Raw genomic sequence first — 17,441 nt, 5'->3', positions numbered from 1 at the left:
ATATTTTTAGATACAACACCAGAGGCATGATCTATGAAAGAAATATTTAACGAACTGGATGTCATTAAAATTAAAATCTTATGCTCTGAAAATGCCTAGAAAATAAGAAGACAAGTCACAGACTGGAAGGAAATGTTTGCAGAGACACAGCTGATAGTGGACTATAATCCGAAATCTATCAAGCGTTCTTAAAACTCAACAATAAGAAACAAACAGCTTGATTTATTTTTATTTATTTATTTTTTTCAATATATGAAATTTATTGTCAAATTGGTTTCCATACAACACCCAGTGCTCATCCCAAAAGGTGCCCTCCTCAATACCAGCTTGATTTAAAATGGACCAAAGACCTTAGATATAGCACCAGAGTAGATTTGCAGCTGGAAAATAAACATGAAAAATGCTCCAACTCACATATCGTGAAGGAAATGCAAATTAACAAAACAATGAGATACCACTACATACCTGTTAAAAATGGCCAAGATCCAAAACACTGGTAACATCAAATGCTGTTGAGGAAGTAGAGCAATAGGAACTCTCAATCATTGCTGGTGGGGTACAAAGTAGCCTACCATTTTGGAAGGCTGCTTAAGGGTCTCTTACAAAACTAAACACATTCAAAGATCCAGCAACTGTGCTTCTTGGTATTCACCCATAGAAGTCGAACAATTATGTCCACATAGAAACCTACACATGAATGTTTATAACAACTTTATTCATAATTGCCCAAACTGGAAGCAATGAAGATGGTTACCAATAGGTGAATATATAAACACACTGTGGTACATACACACAATGGAATATTAGTTAGCAATAAAAAATGAGCTATTAAGCCATGAAAAATATAGAGGAAACTTAAATGCATTGTTGCTAAGAGAAATAACTGTCTGAAAATGCCACATACTGTGTAATTCCAACTATATGGCATCCTGGAAGGACAAAACTATAGAGGCAGAAAAAAGATCAGTGGCTATCACATGTTTTTAGGAGCTGGGGGAGACGAATAAACAAAGAGATTTTTAGAGGGGCAAAATGATTCTGTATGACACTGTAATGGTAGATACTTGACGTTATGTATTTGTCAAGACCTATATAAATTTACAATACAGAAAGCCAATCTTCGTGTAAGCTATGGACTTTAGTTAACAATAATGTAACAATACTCATTCATTAATTGTTACAAATATACAATATTAATGCAAGATGATAGTAATGGGGGGAAGCACTGGAGGTATGGGAAGTGGGAGATAAGGTGTATGGAAACTTTGTGTACTATCTGTTCCAATTTTCTTTCAATTCAAAGCTGTTTTTTTTCAAGTATATAAAATATAATAAGTAGTAAGTCATGCTCAATATCTAGAAGGCGAATAATCAATGGGCATATTGAGAACTGTTTTTAAAAAGAAACCAAAAAAGACTTATAATTAGATTGACCAAATAATTTATTTTATTAAATAATTTAAGTAAATTAAAAATTCAGTAATAAGGCTTATTTCTGCCATGAACCCTTACCTGATTTCTAATTTTTTTTCTCTTTCACTTGTCTGACCCAACTTTTTTGTGGCTGTGTTCCTCCTTATACTCTTGTTACATCACAACCTTTAGTCTGTATACTTGCACTTGATGCTTGCCCTTGTTTACTCGTATTCTTTGCTTCTAATTCACCTTCCACAAAATTGGCATTCCTAGTTAGTAAGACTCATTTTGCTACAAGCTCAGTGATACCAACCACTGCCTTGGTAATTTCCCTGCTCAGTAGCTATCTCCCCACTGATCACTTTCATGACTGGCTCCCCTCTCCCCTTTTAATAGGAAATTATAACTTGTAGATTCCCGTCATTTATTTGATTGAGAAGTAGACTTTGTCTTTCTAAAAGGGAGGGATATATATGAAAGGGAGGCCATCAGGTAGAGCAGTTAGGAGTCCAGGTTCTGGAGCCAGAATATCTTCTAACCTCCTGTTTCTTCCAATACCTAGTATGTGATTTCAGTCATGGAACTCAAATCCTCCAAATGTCTGTTTGCACAGTGGAAATCAGGATAATATCATTGCATATTGAAGCTCTTCATAAGATCATATCATGCTACCTCCTCAGCCCCTCTAGGTAGCACTTCATTCAATAAAGAAAATATTAATTACATTGCAACATTTAAAGCACTGTGGGCAGTTCTTAAATTAGGTACACCCATAGATGAAATATGTCTTACTCTTTTTGCCTTTTAAATTAGCTAATGGTTGATACTTACGTGTGAAAGTTCTCTGAAGTTCGTATTTTCCTTCAAAGTATAATCTGTTGATATTAATTGCCATACCCTCTGTCAAAAAGAATTAAATAGAATTCTATTTTTATAAATTCATTGTTTCCTTGTTTTTTATTAGAAATTACAAAAATATCAAGTTATGTTTAAAACTTTCACATAATAAAAATATGAAGTTTAATTATAAAAATAATAATTCTTAATTGCTATTATATTCAAAATAATTAACACATCAAAGCCTATCGTTTCTTATGGCTTAAAAAAAGATGATAATAAGAATGGTAAATTAAACATTTTGTTCTAAAAAGTAAAACTCCATTAAAAATGTATCTTTGGTTACTCATTAATACTTTTAAAATACCAAGAGGCATTTTGACTTTTAGTTTATAAATAATAAACAGAAGAAATTGATAAACTGAAACTACAAGATGTATTTGAGTATTCACTAACACAAGAGATCAAATATTTATAGGAAGTAAAATATGGAAAACTATAACATCAAGAGATAATGGATTTTAAGTGATACAAGTCATCCACACTCTACATATAACATAAAAGCTGGGTACGTAGTGCGATAGATTTTCCTAGAAAATTATATTTACATAGTCTTCAGTTTACTTTATACAAATAATATTCAAATATTTTATTCAGACTTGAGGAAAGAATAAAAAAGAAAATCAATCATGAGTGTTGAAAGAAAGAATGAAGCATTATTTTTAAATTAAAATTATGTCTTTATAAAATATAAATATAAATATTTTAATTTTTATAGTGGCATATTTTAAGAATAACAGTTAATAATTTTGAGCTATACACTGTAAGCATGTTTTAAATAAAAGGAAAAAGTTTCTTCATACATAAATATTATTTTAAAATTTTTCCTGTTTTTCAGTATTTGAATATTGACATATATGTTTTAATCTTAGTTGTTATTTTAATTTAAGAAAAAGAATTCACATTACATGTGAAGCATTCAATCCTTTCCAAGTGACACACATTCATAGGAGAAATACAGACAAATACAAATTAAGTAGGTAATATATATTGGCATTCTAAATCTACTCACAGTATATCCAAAAGTACAAAGAAAATATAACTTAGTTTTCCTGCGATCAATTTTGTAGTCATTTTCAGTCCTCATCCTACTTAGTAGAATTGGAATAAAAAATAAATTGAGATTCATCCAGTAATCAGAGTTCAATTAAATAACCTAAATATTCCCTTTTCGTAATTCACCTCATTTGTTTATGTATCCAGGCTTCCCAATGTCCTCCCCTTTCTCCCTGTTCCTGACATGTTGATGTATGCAAAAGAAGGGCTTGCACAACCTGGAGCAGGTGGTTAAAAGGTGACCTCCCCCTTAAGATCCGTATTAGATTCTAGCATTGTCCTTCAAGTTCTCTGGTCTCAAAGCAAGGTCCTTTCCCACATGCTACTGTTCATCCTCCTGAGACTTGATAGTTTACAACAGAATGGCTTAGGTGTCTTCTCATCTCAGTTGAGCCCAATAATTTTCCCTGAGACTCCATATCAGCTATAGTTGGACTTGCCTAGACATTGAATGTAAGTCATATTTTCCTATTATATTCCATTGGCCTGTCCTGAATTCTGTAACCACTAAGCCACTCTGACACCCCCTGGAAAGATCCTCATTCAACCAACTGTCATATAAACCACTTGAAAGCATTTGGAAGTCCTGGACTCCAATTGTTTGCTACATACCTCATTAGCTTGCCTACCCGCACTGGTGAGATGAGCTCCTTTCTTTTGTGTCCCAAAGCAGAGCACATTTGGGTAGTCTTGAGATTTTACGGAGCATTTTTTGTCTGTTATAAAACCTAACGTAACTTGTTTCCTCATACTAAGAAATATAAACATGCTCTAGTGGAGCTATTGTGGTGTTGTATAAGCAATTTTGGTTTTGTTTGGGAATGAATTTGCTTTGGGCACAAAAGAATAAGAAGCATTTTACAACTGACTAGAATTCAGGGAAGGCTTCCAGAAGAGATGAAGCTTGAGTTTTCTGAAGGTTGAAAGGAATTAGCCAAATAAAGAGGAGGGGAAATGCTATTCCAGAAGGAGGTAATAAAATTAGCAAAGTTGAAAAATAGATGCACAATCGGGTAAGGATACAAAGTTAGCAAATTTCAACATTTGCAACTCTTTTTTTTTTTTTAATTTTTTTTTTCAACGTTTATTTTTGGGACAGAGAGAGACAGAGCACGAACGGGGGAGGGGCAGAGAGAGAGGGAGACACAGAATCGGAAACAGGCTCCAGGCTCTGAGCCATCAGCCCAGAGCCTGACGTGGGGCTTGAACTCCCGGACCGCGAGATCGTGACCTGGCTGAAGTCGGCCGCTTAACAGACTGCGCCACCCAGGCGCCCCAACATTTGCAACTCTTAAAGTGAAAATCTATGCTAGGGTATGGTGGGAGGTGTGTGGACAGAGCATCATTAAGAGCCTCAGATCCAGGAAAAGGAAGTTGAACTCTATCACGAAGGTGATGAGGAGCCACTGATAAGTTTTAAGCAACAAAGCGACAAAGCCAGATTTCTGAGTTTTGCAATATTAACTTGGTGACTTGTTATGAAGACAACTTATCATAACATTCCCTGTGCCTGCCCCCACCTCAGAAAAGGGAGCAATAAGGAACATAACATCTTAGGTCCCAGTATTGTACACTGAAAATCATACCTACAATGGAAAACCAATTCTGGTTGCAGAGTGAAGCCAGGAACAAAAAGTTGCCAACTGGAGGTAAATCCAGGCCTCAACATTCTCTTCCACTAAGTTTATTCTAATCCCAAATTGATTTTTATGCATTTGTTGTATCTTAACCATTTTTTCCTATATTACTCTCAATGTTTTAACCTTCTTCCCAGGAAGTATGCAGAATAAGGAGATTACAGCACGTATGTTTCAACCTGTTTCTATCCTATTTCTGTCATTCTGATATATTCCATTGTAGGCTGAATCAGTAAGGACAGGTTTCCCACATACACTGTGATATGAACTTTCATGCAACAATTTTGTCCATTTCCACCGAACTAAACTTAAAACCTGGCCTTTTCAGTGATGGAAAAATTGGCAGAACTATAATCAGTAGAATATTATATTACAAAGACTATTAAAATTAAACTAACAAGGCACTACAAAGAAACAGTAAAGTTGTCTTGTTATTAAACTCCATGTCTCATGTCTATTTTCCCATAACAATGGCGGAAAGGATATCCCTGACACTATATAAAAAAATTATGTGATCAAGTTCACCAGATATAACTATTATATTTTTACTGACATTTAAGGAATTATAAAATTTAGGATATAATTTTCTCTATCAGGACAACTGGAAGTAAAACTATGGTCACAGGGTGCCTGGGTGGCTCAGTCGATTGACCATTTGACTCTTGATTTTGGCTCAGGTCATGATCTCAGGGTCCTGGCATCAAGCCCCGTGTTAGGCTCTGCACTGAGTGTGGAGCCTGCCTAAGATTCTCTCTGTCTATCTCTGTCTCTTTCTCTTTCTCTTCCCCTATTCCCCTCTCCCCTGCTTGTGCATTCTCTCTCTCTCTAAAAATAAAATAAAACAAATAAAATAAAAATTAAATAAAAGAAATAAAATAAAATAATAAAAATAAAACTATTGTCTCAAAATAAAATTAAATTCTGCTATCAAAATATGAATGCTACATTTCACTTCTGCTATGATAATCTCACGGAAAATTCCCATTTCCCACAATACCAAAATATCAGACAGATGCCTTGGCATGTCTAGAAAGAAAACTAAACTTGAAAAAAAAAGGAAAAGAAAAGAAAGAAATCATATTCACCTATTTTATTTTTTCATTTACTTTGAAAACGTTATATTTTGAGAGTTTTGAAGTAATTTTTTATTAAGTCACTTGCATACTGAAATTCCTCTATCTTTTAAAGGTAAAACTGACAGGGGCGCCTGGGTGGCGCAGTCGGTTGAGCGTCTGACTTCAGCCAGGTCACGATCTCGCGGTCGGTGAGTTCGAGCTCCGCGTCAGGCTCTCGGCTGATGGCTCAGAGCCTGGAGCCTGTTTCCGATTCTGTGTCTCCCTCTCTCTCTGCCCCTCCCCCGTTCATGCTCTGTCTCTCTCTGTCCCAAAAATAAATAAACGTTGAAAAAAAAAATTTAAAGGTAAAACTGACAAATGAAGTTAGCATAATGGAAAAATAAAACAATTTGTCATCAGTCAAATCATGTAAAATTTTAATTTTACAATTATACTTCATTTTATGCATCTGATGCTTCAAAGTAAGAATCAAACTAAATAAAAATATTCACATACTGAACATTTTTTCATAATTAAGTTGGAAGTATTGCTACTCATAATGGAAGTAGTCTTCAAAGGGAACTAAAATTAAAATATTTCTGCATATATCTCTTTACTCTTCTATAAATATCTACTACTATTGAGTTCTTACTGATTGATTCTGTAACATAATTTCCATTTAACACACACTTGTTTTCATTATGTGCAAAGCTTTTTGTTTAGACAGAAGAGACAATTTCCAACCTCCAGAAAGAGACAGTAAAGAAGCCATTTGTATTCAAACTCTACAATAAAAAGTACAATGTTTCATGTGGCATGTTCACAGGCAGGCATCATACCTTCAGGAATAGAAAACTTATTTTTCTTTATTCTGAATTACTAATTTGAGTTAATCAGCCAGCATATGCTTCACAAATGTATTAAGTCACATATGCACACATCTGCATATACACAACCACAAATACTGAAAAAAGTTTTTAATTTTATTTATTTATTTTGAGAGAGACAGAGACAGTGAAACTGGGGGAAGGGCAGAGAGTGAGAGGGAGTGAGAGAATCCCAAGCTGGCTTCCAGCTTCAGAGGCCCCAGCTGTGGGCCTGAACTCATGAAACCATGAGATCGTGACCTGAGCTGAAACCAAGAGTCAGACACTTGACCGACTGAGCCACCGGTGCCTCGTAAAATTTTTTACTTCTATAATGTTTTATCTGTATAATTTTTTTTTCAATGTTTATTCATTTTGAGAGAGACAGAGAAACAGAGTGTGAGTGGAGGAGGGGCAGAGAGAGAGGGAGACACAGAATCTGAAGCAGGTTCCAGGTTCTGAGCTGGCAGTGCAGAGCACGAAGTGGGGCTTGAATTCACGGACTGTGATATTACGACCTGAGCCGAAGTTGAGTGCGTAACTGACTGAGACACCCAAGTGTCCCTATCTATATAATTTTTTAAAAACTTAGAACGTTCTTCCCTTTAATCTAATTGTCTGTACATGTTTCCCTTTCCTTCAAATCTATAAGGTGTTGAAAACATGATCTTTTTACTGATTTTATGCACATAACCCCCAAACTACCTAGAATAATGTCTTGTATGTATATATTCTCAATAAAGATTATTATTAAAAATAGTAGAAGTTAAATTTAAAATGAAAATAATGTAATATAATGTAATTCAATATAAGTAAAACTTCTGGGTCAGAAACCAGGGTCTCAGAGTCAATCTGCCCATTTAGGGCAATTGTGCATATTTTTACATTAATTTGCACATGGCAAATTCATTGTTAGATATCATAATCTGAATTTTTAGTTCTTAGAAGATATGATATTGTTCATATAGTAATAACACCTTTTAATTATAACATTCTAAAATTCTTTGAGTGTCTGAAATAAACTGGCAGAGGCAGAAAAGAAAAGCTCAATAGAAGGAAGACATATTGGCAAAATCTTAAACGCAAGTATACAAGAGAATAGAGGCCTATTTAATATGAGAGAAAAGTAATAAACTACATTCCTAGAAATAGAAGAACAAATATTTAGAAAAAAAGGTGAATTTACAAATATTTAAAATATTAAAAGTGTATTCAGTTGAAGATGCCTGATGCCTAATAGTAATTTAAAATATATGTCTAATTCAGTGCTTCTCAAAGCAAGAATAGCACCTGTCACCAAGGAACCCATTAAAAATAAACATTTCTGGTCCCAGCCCAGATCAATGAGCAGAAATCCTTTTGTGGGGCTTGGAAAAAATGCATCTGAGGTAAACACCATATACACATTAAGCTGTTTTTGTGGTGGTTGTTGTTGTTGTTTGTTTGTTTTAGTATATTTGACACACAGTTTTACATTACTTTCAGGTGTACAACACGGCCATTCCACAAGTTTATATATTATGCTATGTTCACCACAAGAGCACCTATCATCTGTTACTATACAATGCTATTATAATATCGTTGACTATATTCCTTATGGTGCACCTTTTATTCCTGCGACTTACTCGTTCCTTAACTGGAAGCCTGTATCTCCCACTTCCCTTCACCCATTTTGCCCATCTCCCCATCCCCTTTGAGATGCACTGAAAGTGTACATTTGGAAGTAATCCAATGGATAATTCTGTACTGAGCACCGATTTTATCTGTGCCAAACACTGTTCTTGGGACATCTGAGTGGGGAAAAAAATAGGAAAACATCTACACCCTGGTGAAGCTTACATTTTAGAAGGATAGAATCCTATGCAGAAAAAAGATAGATGAGGCAGTGGTGTGGTTGAAATCGCCAAGACAGAATCAAATTAGATTGGCAAGACTGTGGACAAGGGAAGTTGTATAAATGCTTCATGTGTACTGCGGTATAATTAAAATTACTGGACAAAAACAGGTGGAGAAGAGATAGAGAGCAGGAGGTGAGCAAAAAGAGGACAATGCCATAAAATTCAAAAGAGAAAAAATTAAGAACAAAATGAGATGTCTTGGTCCATCTTATCAAAAAATTGTAGGTACCTAAAAGTGGATACACACTGAGAAAATGTCATTGGTAAGAACAGGATGGTGAAGATAGGGAATGATAATGAAGGGTGATTAAGATGTAAATATACCAAGAGCCCTGACAGTCCTGTTTTGTGCCGTCTTTATGAAGGAGTAGCAAATTATATTTGAATGATGATGTGCATCGCCATGTATGAAAATTGGTAGTGTGTGGGGAAAGTGAATGAATGAATAAAATAATAATACCCCAAACACTGGATTTAGATAACTGTCCTCTTTTTTATGGAAGCTTTGCCTAACACAGGAAAGAAATCATGCAGAGATTACACACTGAGACCGCTCTGTTCACCAGATTCTTCCTATCAATAGCATTATCACTGTTAGCAGAAAGGTAAGAATCTGGTATAAAAACACAATTTGGATTTTAATAGCATACAGGGAATATGTGACACACACGGGAGAAAAAAGAGTGTTTGTTGACCAAAGTGTCTACGTTAATGTCATCTTGTTAACTATAATTTCTTAAGGAAAAAAGGATGCTATTAGAATTGAAAGTAAAGAGCAAACATCTGCTTTGCCTTCTTGATGGAATTAAAAAGTAAAAAAATATAATGTACATGCAAATAAAGTGAGATGAAGGGCACCTGGGTGGCTCAGGTGGTTGAGCGCCCAACTTTGGCTCAAGTCATGATCTCATAGTTCATGAGTTTGAGCCCCACGTTGGGTTCTGTGCTCTCAGAGTGGAGCCCACTTCAGATCCTTTGTTCCCTTCTCTCTCTGCACCTCCCCAGCTTTTGCTCTCTCTCTCTAAACAGAAATCTAAAACTAGATTTCTGTTTCTGGGCATCACTGAGCTCATCCTTCCTCAAAGATGTTGCACTTAACAATCAGTGTGATATTAGATGTAAGTTTTTCTAGATGTTCTTTATCAAGTTTAAGAAGTTCCTCTTCATTCCTCGTTTGTTGAGAGCTTTTTATCGTAAATGGGTGCTAGATTTTGTCAAATTCTTTTTCTACCTTAATATTTGTTCTTGCATATTGTCCACTTTTTCCATTAGAGCCCTTAACATTTTAATCATAATTATTTTAAATTCTCTGCTTGCTAAGTCCAAAATCTGGGTCATATTTGATTCTGGTTATGATGTTTGCCTAGTCTCTTTACTCTGTTTCTTAGTCTTGCCTTTTAGCATGCCTTGCAACTTTTTTGTTTTGTTGAGAGTCAGATATGATGCACTGGACAATGGAAAATGAGGAACATGGGCCTGTAGTGTGAGGATTTAGGTTATTCTGACTAGGAGTTCTGCTGTGAATAATGCTTGCTATATAGGTATAGGAGCCAGAAGCATCAAATTCAAGAGGGACTCTTGCTTTTACCTCCACTGATGTTTTTGCATTTTCTTAAGAACTTCTACTCTGATGGCACCTGTTTCATGCAGCTCTTTTGGTCATATTCCATTGTAATTATACTGGAACTCTATTGGTGTGGTGGTAAGGTAATGGGCAAGCGAAGCATCATGTAATTTTGTGATTTGATATTAGTCTTTTAGTGGACCTATGTCTCTCAACTATGACTTGCACAACTTTCTTTCTTTCTTTCTTTCTTTCTTTCTTTCTTTCTTTCTTTCTTTCTTTCTTTCTTTCTTTCTTTCTTTCTTTCTTCTTTCTTCCTTCCTTCCTTCCTTCCTTCCTTCCTTCCTTCCTTCCTTCCTTTCTCTCTTTCTTTCTTTCCTTCTTTCTTTTTTCTTTCTTTCTTTCCTTCTTTCTTTCTTTTTCTTTTTCTTTCAGTTCCTCTCCCTCCCTAATCCCCTGAAGTGAGACATGAAGTCTAACAGGGCTGAGACAAAGAAATGCCTTTCCCTCAATTTTGATAAGGACCTGGTAAAGTCTTTTTCCCAGGAGAGTAGGTTTTGTTTTGAAAACAAAAAAATAAAATAAAATAAAATAAAAAAATAAAGACCTAATAATATTTCACAGTAATTACTTTTTCCATTCTCTTGTCAGAGCCATAAGGGAATCTTTCTCTGATTTTCACTGTAGAACTTGGTGCGGTTCCTGGAGGTTAAAACCTTCAAAATGGGGAACTCCCCTAAATGTGCACCCCCATCCCCATTTCTCTCTCTTATGCCACAATCATCTTCCAGCAATCTGTCAGTGGCATCCTTTATGTGTTCTTACAGATTGGGTTAATGGCTCCTGTAGCTACTGCTGCAGCTACTCAAAGCTCTGAATTCGCCCATCTCTCCAAATTTTAGAGTAACAATTTTATCTGAAGGGTCAGTTTTCCTGTTGATCCAAGAAAAATAACTGATTTTTAGTTTACTTAACTTCTTGCACTTGAAAGAATGGAGTGATGACTTCCAAGCTCTTTACATGTTGAGGCTGAAACTAGGAGTTGTGAGTTACTTTTTAAGTAGTATTTAAATATTACCAGGAAGTAATTTTTTAAGATTAAATATTTTAGAGCAGTTTCCAGCTCATGGCAAAATTGAGAGGAAGGTACAGAAATTTCCTATAAAATCCCTACCTCCCCACATACATAGACTCCCCCATTATCAATGGCCACCACCAATTGTTACAATTGATGCACTTACATGGACATTATAATCACTAAAATTCGTAATTTACACTAGGGTCTACTCTTGGGGTTGTACATTTTATGGGTTTTGATAAATGTATAATGACTTATATCCACCATTATGGTGTCTTATGGAGCATTTCCAAAGCCCTAAAAATCCTCCATGCTTTGCCTATTTATCCCTCCTGTTCCTCACAAGCTGCAAATATTTTATAATGTAAATTTTTACACTCATGGTCATGTAATTCGGGTTTCTTTATAGAAACAAGAACTAGAATAATTATTCCATTTCTGTAATGCTTGATGTTATGCATCAATTTATTTGCTGATTTACACACCTTATTTATTTAAATCTACTCTGTTTAAAAATTATGCTCCAATGATTTATTTTTCAGATAAACGTTTTCATAAAACCTTGGTCCATTCTCATTATATAGTCATAAGAAAAGTATATTTGACATCCTGAGGCAATTTTGTCATTTTTTTTAAAGAGTAAATTTGAAGAAAAAGAAACAACTCCGTCACACAAATATGCTTCTAGCAAGGATTGCACAGTTTTTTCTTGTTCCCATATTTTTCAAATAAAATGAAACAATTTACAAAAACATGTTTGGGTAACAGCTGCTCTCTTCAACTTGTATAGTATGAAACAAAGGGTGTGCTAGAGTATTTCCCATTAATTGTTTCCATTGTGTGCGAATTACCCTGAATATCCAATACATTTTATTCCTCAGTCTCTGATTAAAACCAAAGCAGCTAAAGTTTGTGGGCCATCATTTTCTATGCTACATTTAATATGCAAACTAATTTTGAAAGGCATGAGGCACCTGCACCACAGATTTCAAAGGAATTTGCATAATAAATACAGTACAGACTTAAAGCTTGCCTTGTAGAGGACAATGACAGATGTGTAAGCAGTTTTGTGTGAGAGTCCTGCATAGCAAAATTTGCTTTAGAGTTGAATTTCAGGGTCAGGGTAGGACAAGCAATCTATTACAGGATAAACATTTTATGTAAGTAAACATCCTATACTGAAGTACCCAAGGCTTATTCCCCATGCAAACTGGGGAATTGCTTTTCTCCTATCAACAAATCTTGGATTCCCTCCTGGAATATATGACTGGCTCAAATCTGAAGACAAGAACCTGTAACCTCTTTTCAACATTGCAAGAGAAAGATCATTAAATTCTGATATATCTTTTTTTTTCCATTTAGTTTAATTATCATGTTTAGTGTTATTTAATCTCCCAGAAAATTATATTAATCTTTTTGTATATATGTGATTGTAATGGCCATAAATATAAATAAGCCAGTAAAAATATTACCAATCAATAGGAAATTATCCTGTTTATAAATTTACTATAGCTACTAGTTTTTCTTCCCGCCAGAACTATGATAATGCACAAAACTAATTGGGTAACAAAGTTAACTTTCTGGGGTAGCTCAAAGGAAAATTTTCTCTCAAAAGTGATTTGTAAAGTGGTTGATTTGTGGTTCAGAGATTTATTAGACACATTTTTATAGGCATTGAACACCTGAAATAAAGCATAAACAAAGCCCTACATCTGCCTAATGGTAGCTCCAGGTAGATAATAAATTATAGTCAGAAGAACTGTGGAAGAAAACTTGCTTTTCTGGAATAATGTCCACACAGATTGTACTTTAGTGATGTTTTACAAGTAGAATTTTCATCATAGTACAGAAGCCTCTTTCTACATACCTGTCTCCTAGAAACCCACAACAAGTGGGAGAAGATAAATCAAAGTGTACCTGTTTTACGTGTCTGATACTGTGTGAAGTGGCATAACAACACTTAAAGGTAGAGTGAGATGAGTTAAAGATCTATACTACAAATCCTAAAGCAGCTATTAAGGAAAAAGCAAAAGTTACATGTAAGCCAAAAAAAAAAAGAAAGAAAGAAATTATTAGTCAATCAAAGAGAGTCGATCAAAGAGAAGGCAGAAAAAGAATAGTAACAGAGAAACAAAAGAGATGGAACAAATAGGAAAAACAAAAAGTCAAGCTGAAAGTTTCAAATCTAAACATATAATAATCAAATTAAGTGCAAATTATGTAAAATTACACAGGAAGTTCAGGTTGTTTTTATACATAGGACAGCAGGCAGTTTTTGCTCAGCAACTTAAGGCAGCCCCAGTATACAATGTCTTATAAATTCCACAAAAACTAAGTTCTTAGGTACAGGATATATTGGTGGTATATTAATCAAGTTCTTTGATTAATATGTCTTTTCCTCTCTTTTTCCTTTCCCCACATGGATAAAAATGCTTTTAAGCAATGACCTAGCCAAACAGCAAGTAAACAAACAATTTAATTAAATGATCTAAATCATTAGCCCATAGCAAATTCAGAATAATGAGATGATGCCTGTACAAGAACATTTCAAGACTGTCATTAATTTCTACTCACCTCAGAGTCTTTTTTTGTGGTCCATTGGTCACCAAGCTAAGATATGAACACCATCTGTAAGAGCATGATACTTAATATTGGAGCAACTTTAGCTTTACCTTCGTAATTATACAATTTAGTAAAGGATGATGGAAAGTAAGGTAAAAGAAAATGGACTGACACTATAAATAAAATACTTACTTCTAAGTAAATACAACATACTATTTTAAAAGTAACAATATCAGATGGGAGTATGATATGGAAGTACGCTTATTTTAACAAATATTTGATTGTACTGAGCATTTGTAATAGAATGTCAAGAGACTCCCACGTTGGTTTGGCACTGAATCGAATAGTTTGAATGTTTGGATTAGGTGAGTAGCAACTTTCACGACAGAGTTGGATCACATAATGACGAAGCTATTTTCTATGAGATTCCATGACTATCTGCATAAAATTCAAAGCCATGCCGTGTTCCACAAGGAAGAGCTTGCTCACATTGTTCATACTTTTCCCACAGCATCCCATAACACTACTCTTCCCCAGACACCCGGAGCACTGGCCTTTCTTCAGTCTTTCATTGCATCTTGAGCACCTTGAACTTGACATGTCTGCCTAAAATACACCTCTCTGAGATTTTCCCATTTTTAACTCTTCTCCCTCCAGTCCCAGCTCAAACACTGCTCTTCATAGGGATCATCTCCGTGCTGCCTAAATAAGTTTCACCTCCATTGTTCTTCTTACATTACCCTATTTTATTTTATCTGTATATCACTTCTATTTGAGTGATATTTACTTTGGAGAGATATTTTTACTCACTAGAAAGAAAGCACCCATAAAATAAAGTCTCCTACACTTTCACCAAGCACTTAAAACAGTGCTTGGCATCGAGTCAATACCAAATAAATGTTCAGTGAATGAGTCATTAGCTACAGTCTCTAGCATTTTAGGATTTGGGAAATGTATAATAAATTATTAATTTGGGGAATATCTTCTAAACCCTGGAAATACACATAAAAGTTAAAGAAAAATGTTCATTCACAGATGGACCACTATGCCTGAAATATTCTATCCTTCCAGAAAAGTAATTAGCATGCAGTCATGTCCACATTCATTTCAGTGTAAAGAGGACAGAAAAGATCATCTACTTTGAAGCATCTCCAAAGCCACTTAGGATATTATGTTATTTATGTCTACAATATATAATTATGCAAGAATAGGCAGAAACCCAGTTTGCCTTTAGAGTCTGACAGAAAATAAAGTGTCTCAAATCTGTGAAAATCAGTATATTGGTGTCTATCACTGAAATTCCTGAAGATAATTGGTAGCTAGCAAACCCTGGAAAATAAAACAAAAATTCACTCTAAACTTTCGTTAAAGAATATCAGTAATAAGAAATGTGGAAGAAATTCACATGTAAGAATTTTGAATCCAAATATTTTAGGTAAAATCACTTCTCGGCCTTTTGGCTAAGATCAAGTGCAAATATTTTAGGTAAAACATACATACGTAAAACCTAAATATGTGTGCATTAATGCCCAGTCCCTAAAAACTCCTAGCATAATAAGAAACAAAGACAGTGTGCCTTAAATTAACAATCATGCTCTTCTATGACTATAGGTTTATGTCATGCTAAAACAAATTTTAAATGCATTGCAGTGCAACAATGGATTGAGCTTGAAAATATATTTGCATCATATATCATGGAATTTTAAGTGAAAATGCAGAAAGCCTGAATCACCTGGATATGTTTTAGCTCTATATTTAATTTCAATTTTGTGCATATTGATGATTAAAATTAAAAAATGTAAAATCTTTCCTTGTGCATTGCTATTAAAATTACTTTCATACAAGCATGAGTATGTATGCATATTCTGTTGTGTGTGATTTATTTTATCTCTTATTGAGCAAGCTTAAAAGTCATTGCATGGCTTGAAAGGTCAAGTGAAATAGTTACATATTTGTGCCATGGTATATACCATTACAGACAATTTTTACAGCCAAAACCATTTGAATGATACAATTCAAAGAATTGAGTGATAGCGTGATTCTGCAATGATATATTTGACTTTTTCAGGAGAAAGCATAGTAAAACATCTGGACATTATTTTTTTTTTCACTGATGAATATTTATTTATTTATTTATTTATTTATTTATTTATTTATTTTTAATATATGAAATTTATTGTCAAATTGGTTTCCATACAACACCCAGTGCTCATCCCAAAAGGTGCCCTCCTCAATACCCATCACCCACCCTCTCCTCCCTCCCACCCCCCATCAACCCTCAGTTTGTTCTCAGTTTTTAACAGTCTCTTATGCTTTGGCTCTCTCCCACTCTAACCTCTTTTTTTTTTTTTCCTTCCCCTCCCCCATGGGTTCCTGTTAAGTTTCTCAGGATCCACATAAGAGTGAAACCATGTGGTATCTGTCTTTCTCTGTATGGCTTATTTCACTTAGCATCACACTCTCCAGTTCCATCCACGTTGCTACAAAAGGCCATATTTCATTTTTTCTCATTGCCACGTATATTCCATTGTGTATATAAACCACAATTTCTTTATCCATTCATCAGTTGATGGACATTTAGGCTCTTTCCATAATTTGGCTATTGTTGAGAGTGCTGCTATGAACATTGGGGTACAAGTGGCCCTATGCCTCAGTACTCCTGTATCCCTTGGATAAATTCCTAGCAGTGCTATTGCTGGGTCATAGGGTAGGTCTATTTTTAATTTTCTGAGGAACCTCCACACTGCTTTCCAGAGCGGCTGCACCAATTTGCATTCCCACCAACAGTGCAAGAGGGTTCCCGTTTCTCCACATCCTCTCCAGCATCTATAGTCTCCTGATTTGTTCATTTTGGCCACTCTGACTGGCGTGAGGTGATACCTGAGTGTGGTTTTGATTTGTATTTCCCTGATAAGGAGCGACGCTGAACATCTTTTCATGTGCCTGTTGGCCATCCAGATGTCTTCTTTAGAGAAGTGTCTATTCATGTTTTCTGCCCATTTCTTCACTGGGTTATTTGTTTTTCGGGTGTGGAGTTTGGTGAGTTCTTTATAGATTTTGGATACTAGCCCTTTGTCCGATATGTCATTTGCGAATATCTTTTCCCATTCCGTTGGTTGCCTTTTAGTTTTGTTGGTTGTTTCCTTTGCTGTGCAGAAGCTTTTTATCTTCATAAGGTCCCAGTAATTCACTTTTGCTTTTAATTCCCTTGCCTTTGGGGATGTGTCGAGTAAGAGATTGCTACGGCTGAGGTCAGAGAGGTCTTTTCCTGCTCTCCTCTAAGGTTTTGATGGTTTCCTGTCTCACATTCAAGTCCTTTATCCATTTTGAGTTTATTTTTGTGAATGATGTGAGAAAGTGGTCTAGTTTCAACCTTCTACATGTTGCTGTCCAGTTCTCCCAGCACCATTTG

At 35.1% G+C, this 17,441-nt stretch overlaps 1 long non-coding RNA gene across 1 annotated transcript; it reads right to left on the bottom strand.

Moving 5' to 3' along the window:
* Window positions 1-272: 272 nt before the first annotated feature.
* Window positions 273-16,155, bottom strand: LOC123384343. The gene is made up of 4 exons (XR_006595293.1): window positions 14,042-16,155; window positions 2,248-2,316; window positions 466-509; window positions 273-380 (listed from the first exon to the last, which is right to left on the bottom strand). It is a non-coding gene; the product is annotated as an uncharacterized LOC123384343 (long non-coding RNA).
* Between the last annotated feature and the right edge of the window lie 1,286 nt (window positions 16,156-17,441).

This window comes from Felis catus, chromosome A1 (genome assembly GCF_018350175.1).
Source record: "Felis catus isolate Fca126 chromosome A1, F.catus_Fca126_mat1.0, whole genome shotgun sequence".
NCBI classification, from domain to species: Eukaryota; Metazoa; Chordata; class Mammalia; order Carnivora; family Felidae; genus Felis; species Felis catus.
The sequence above is the reverse complement of the archived record's forward strand: the minus strand, read 5'-3'. Positions and strand labels throughout refer to the sequence as shown.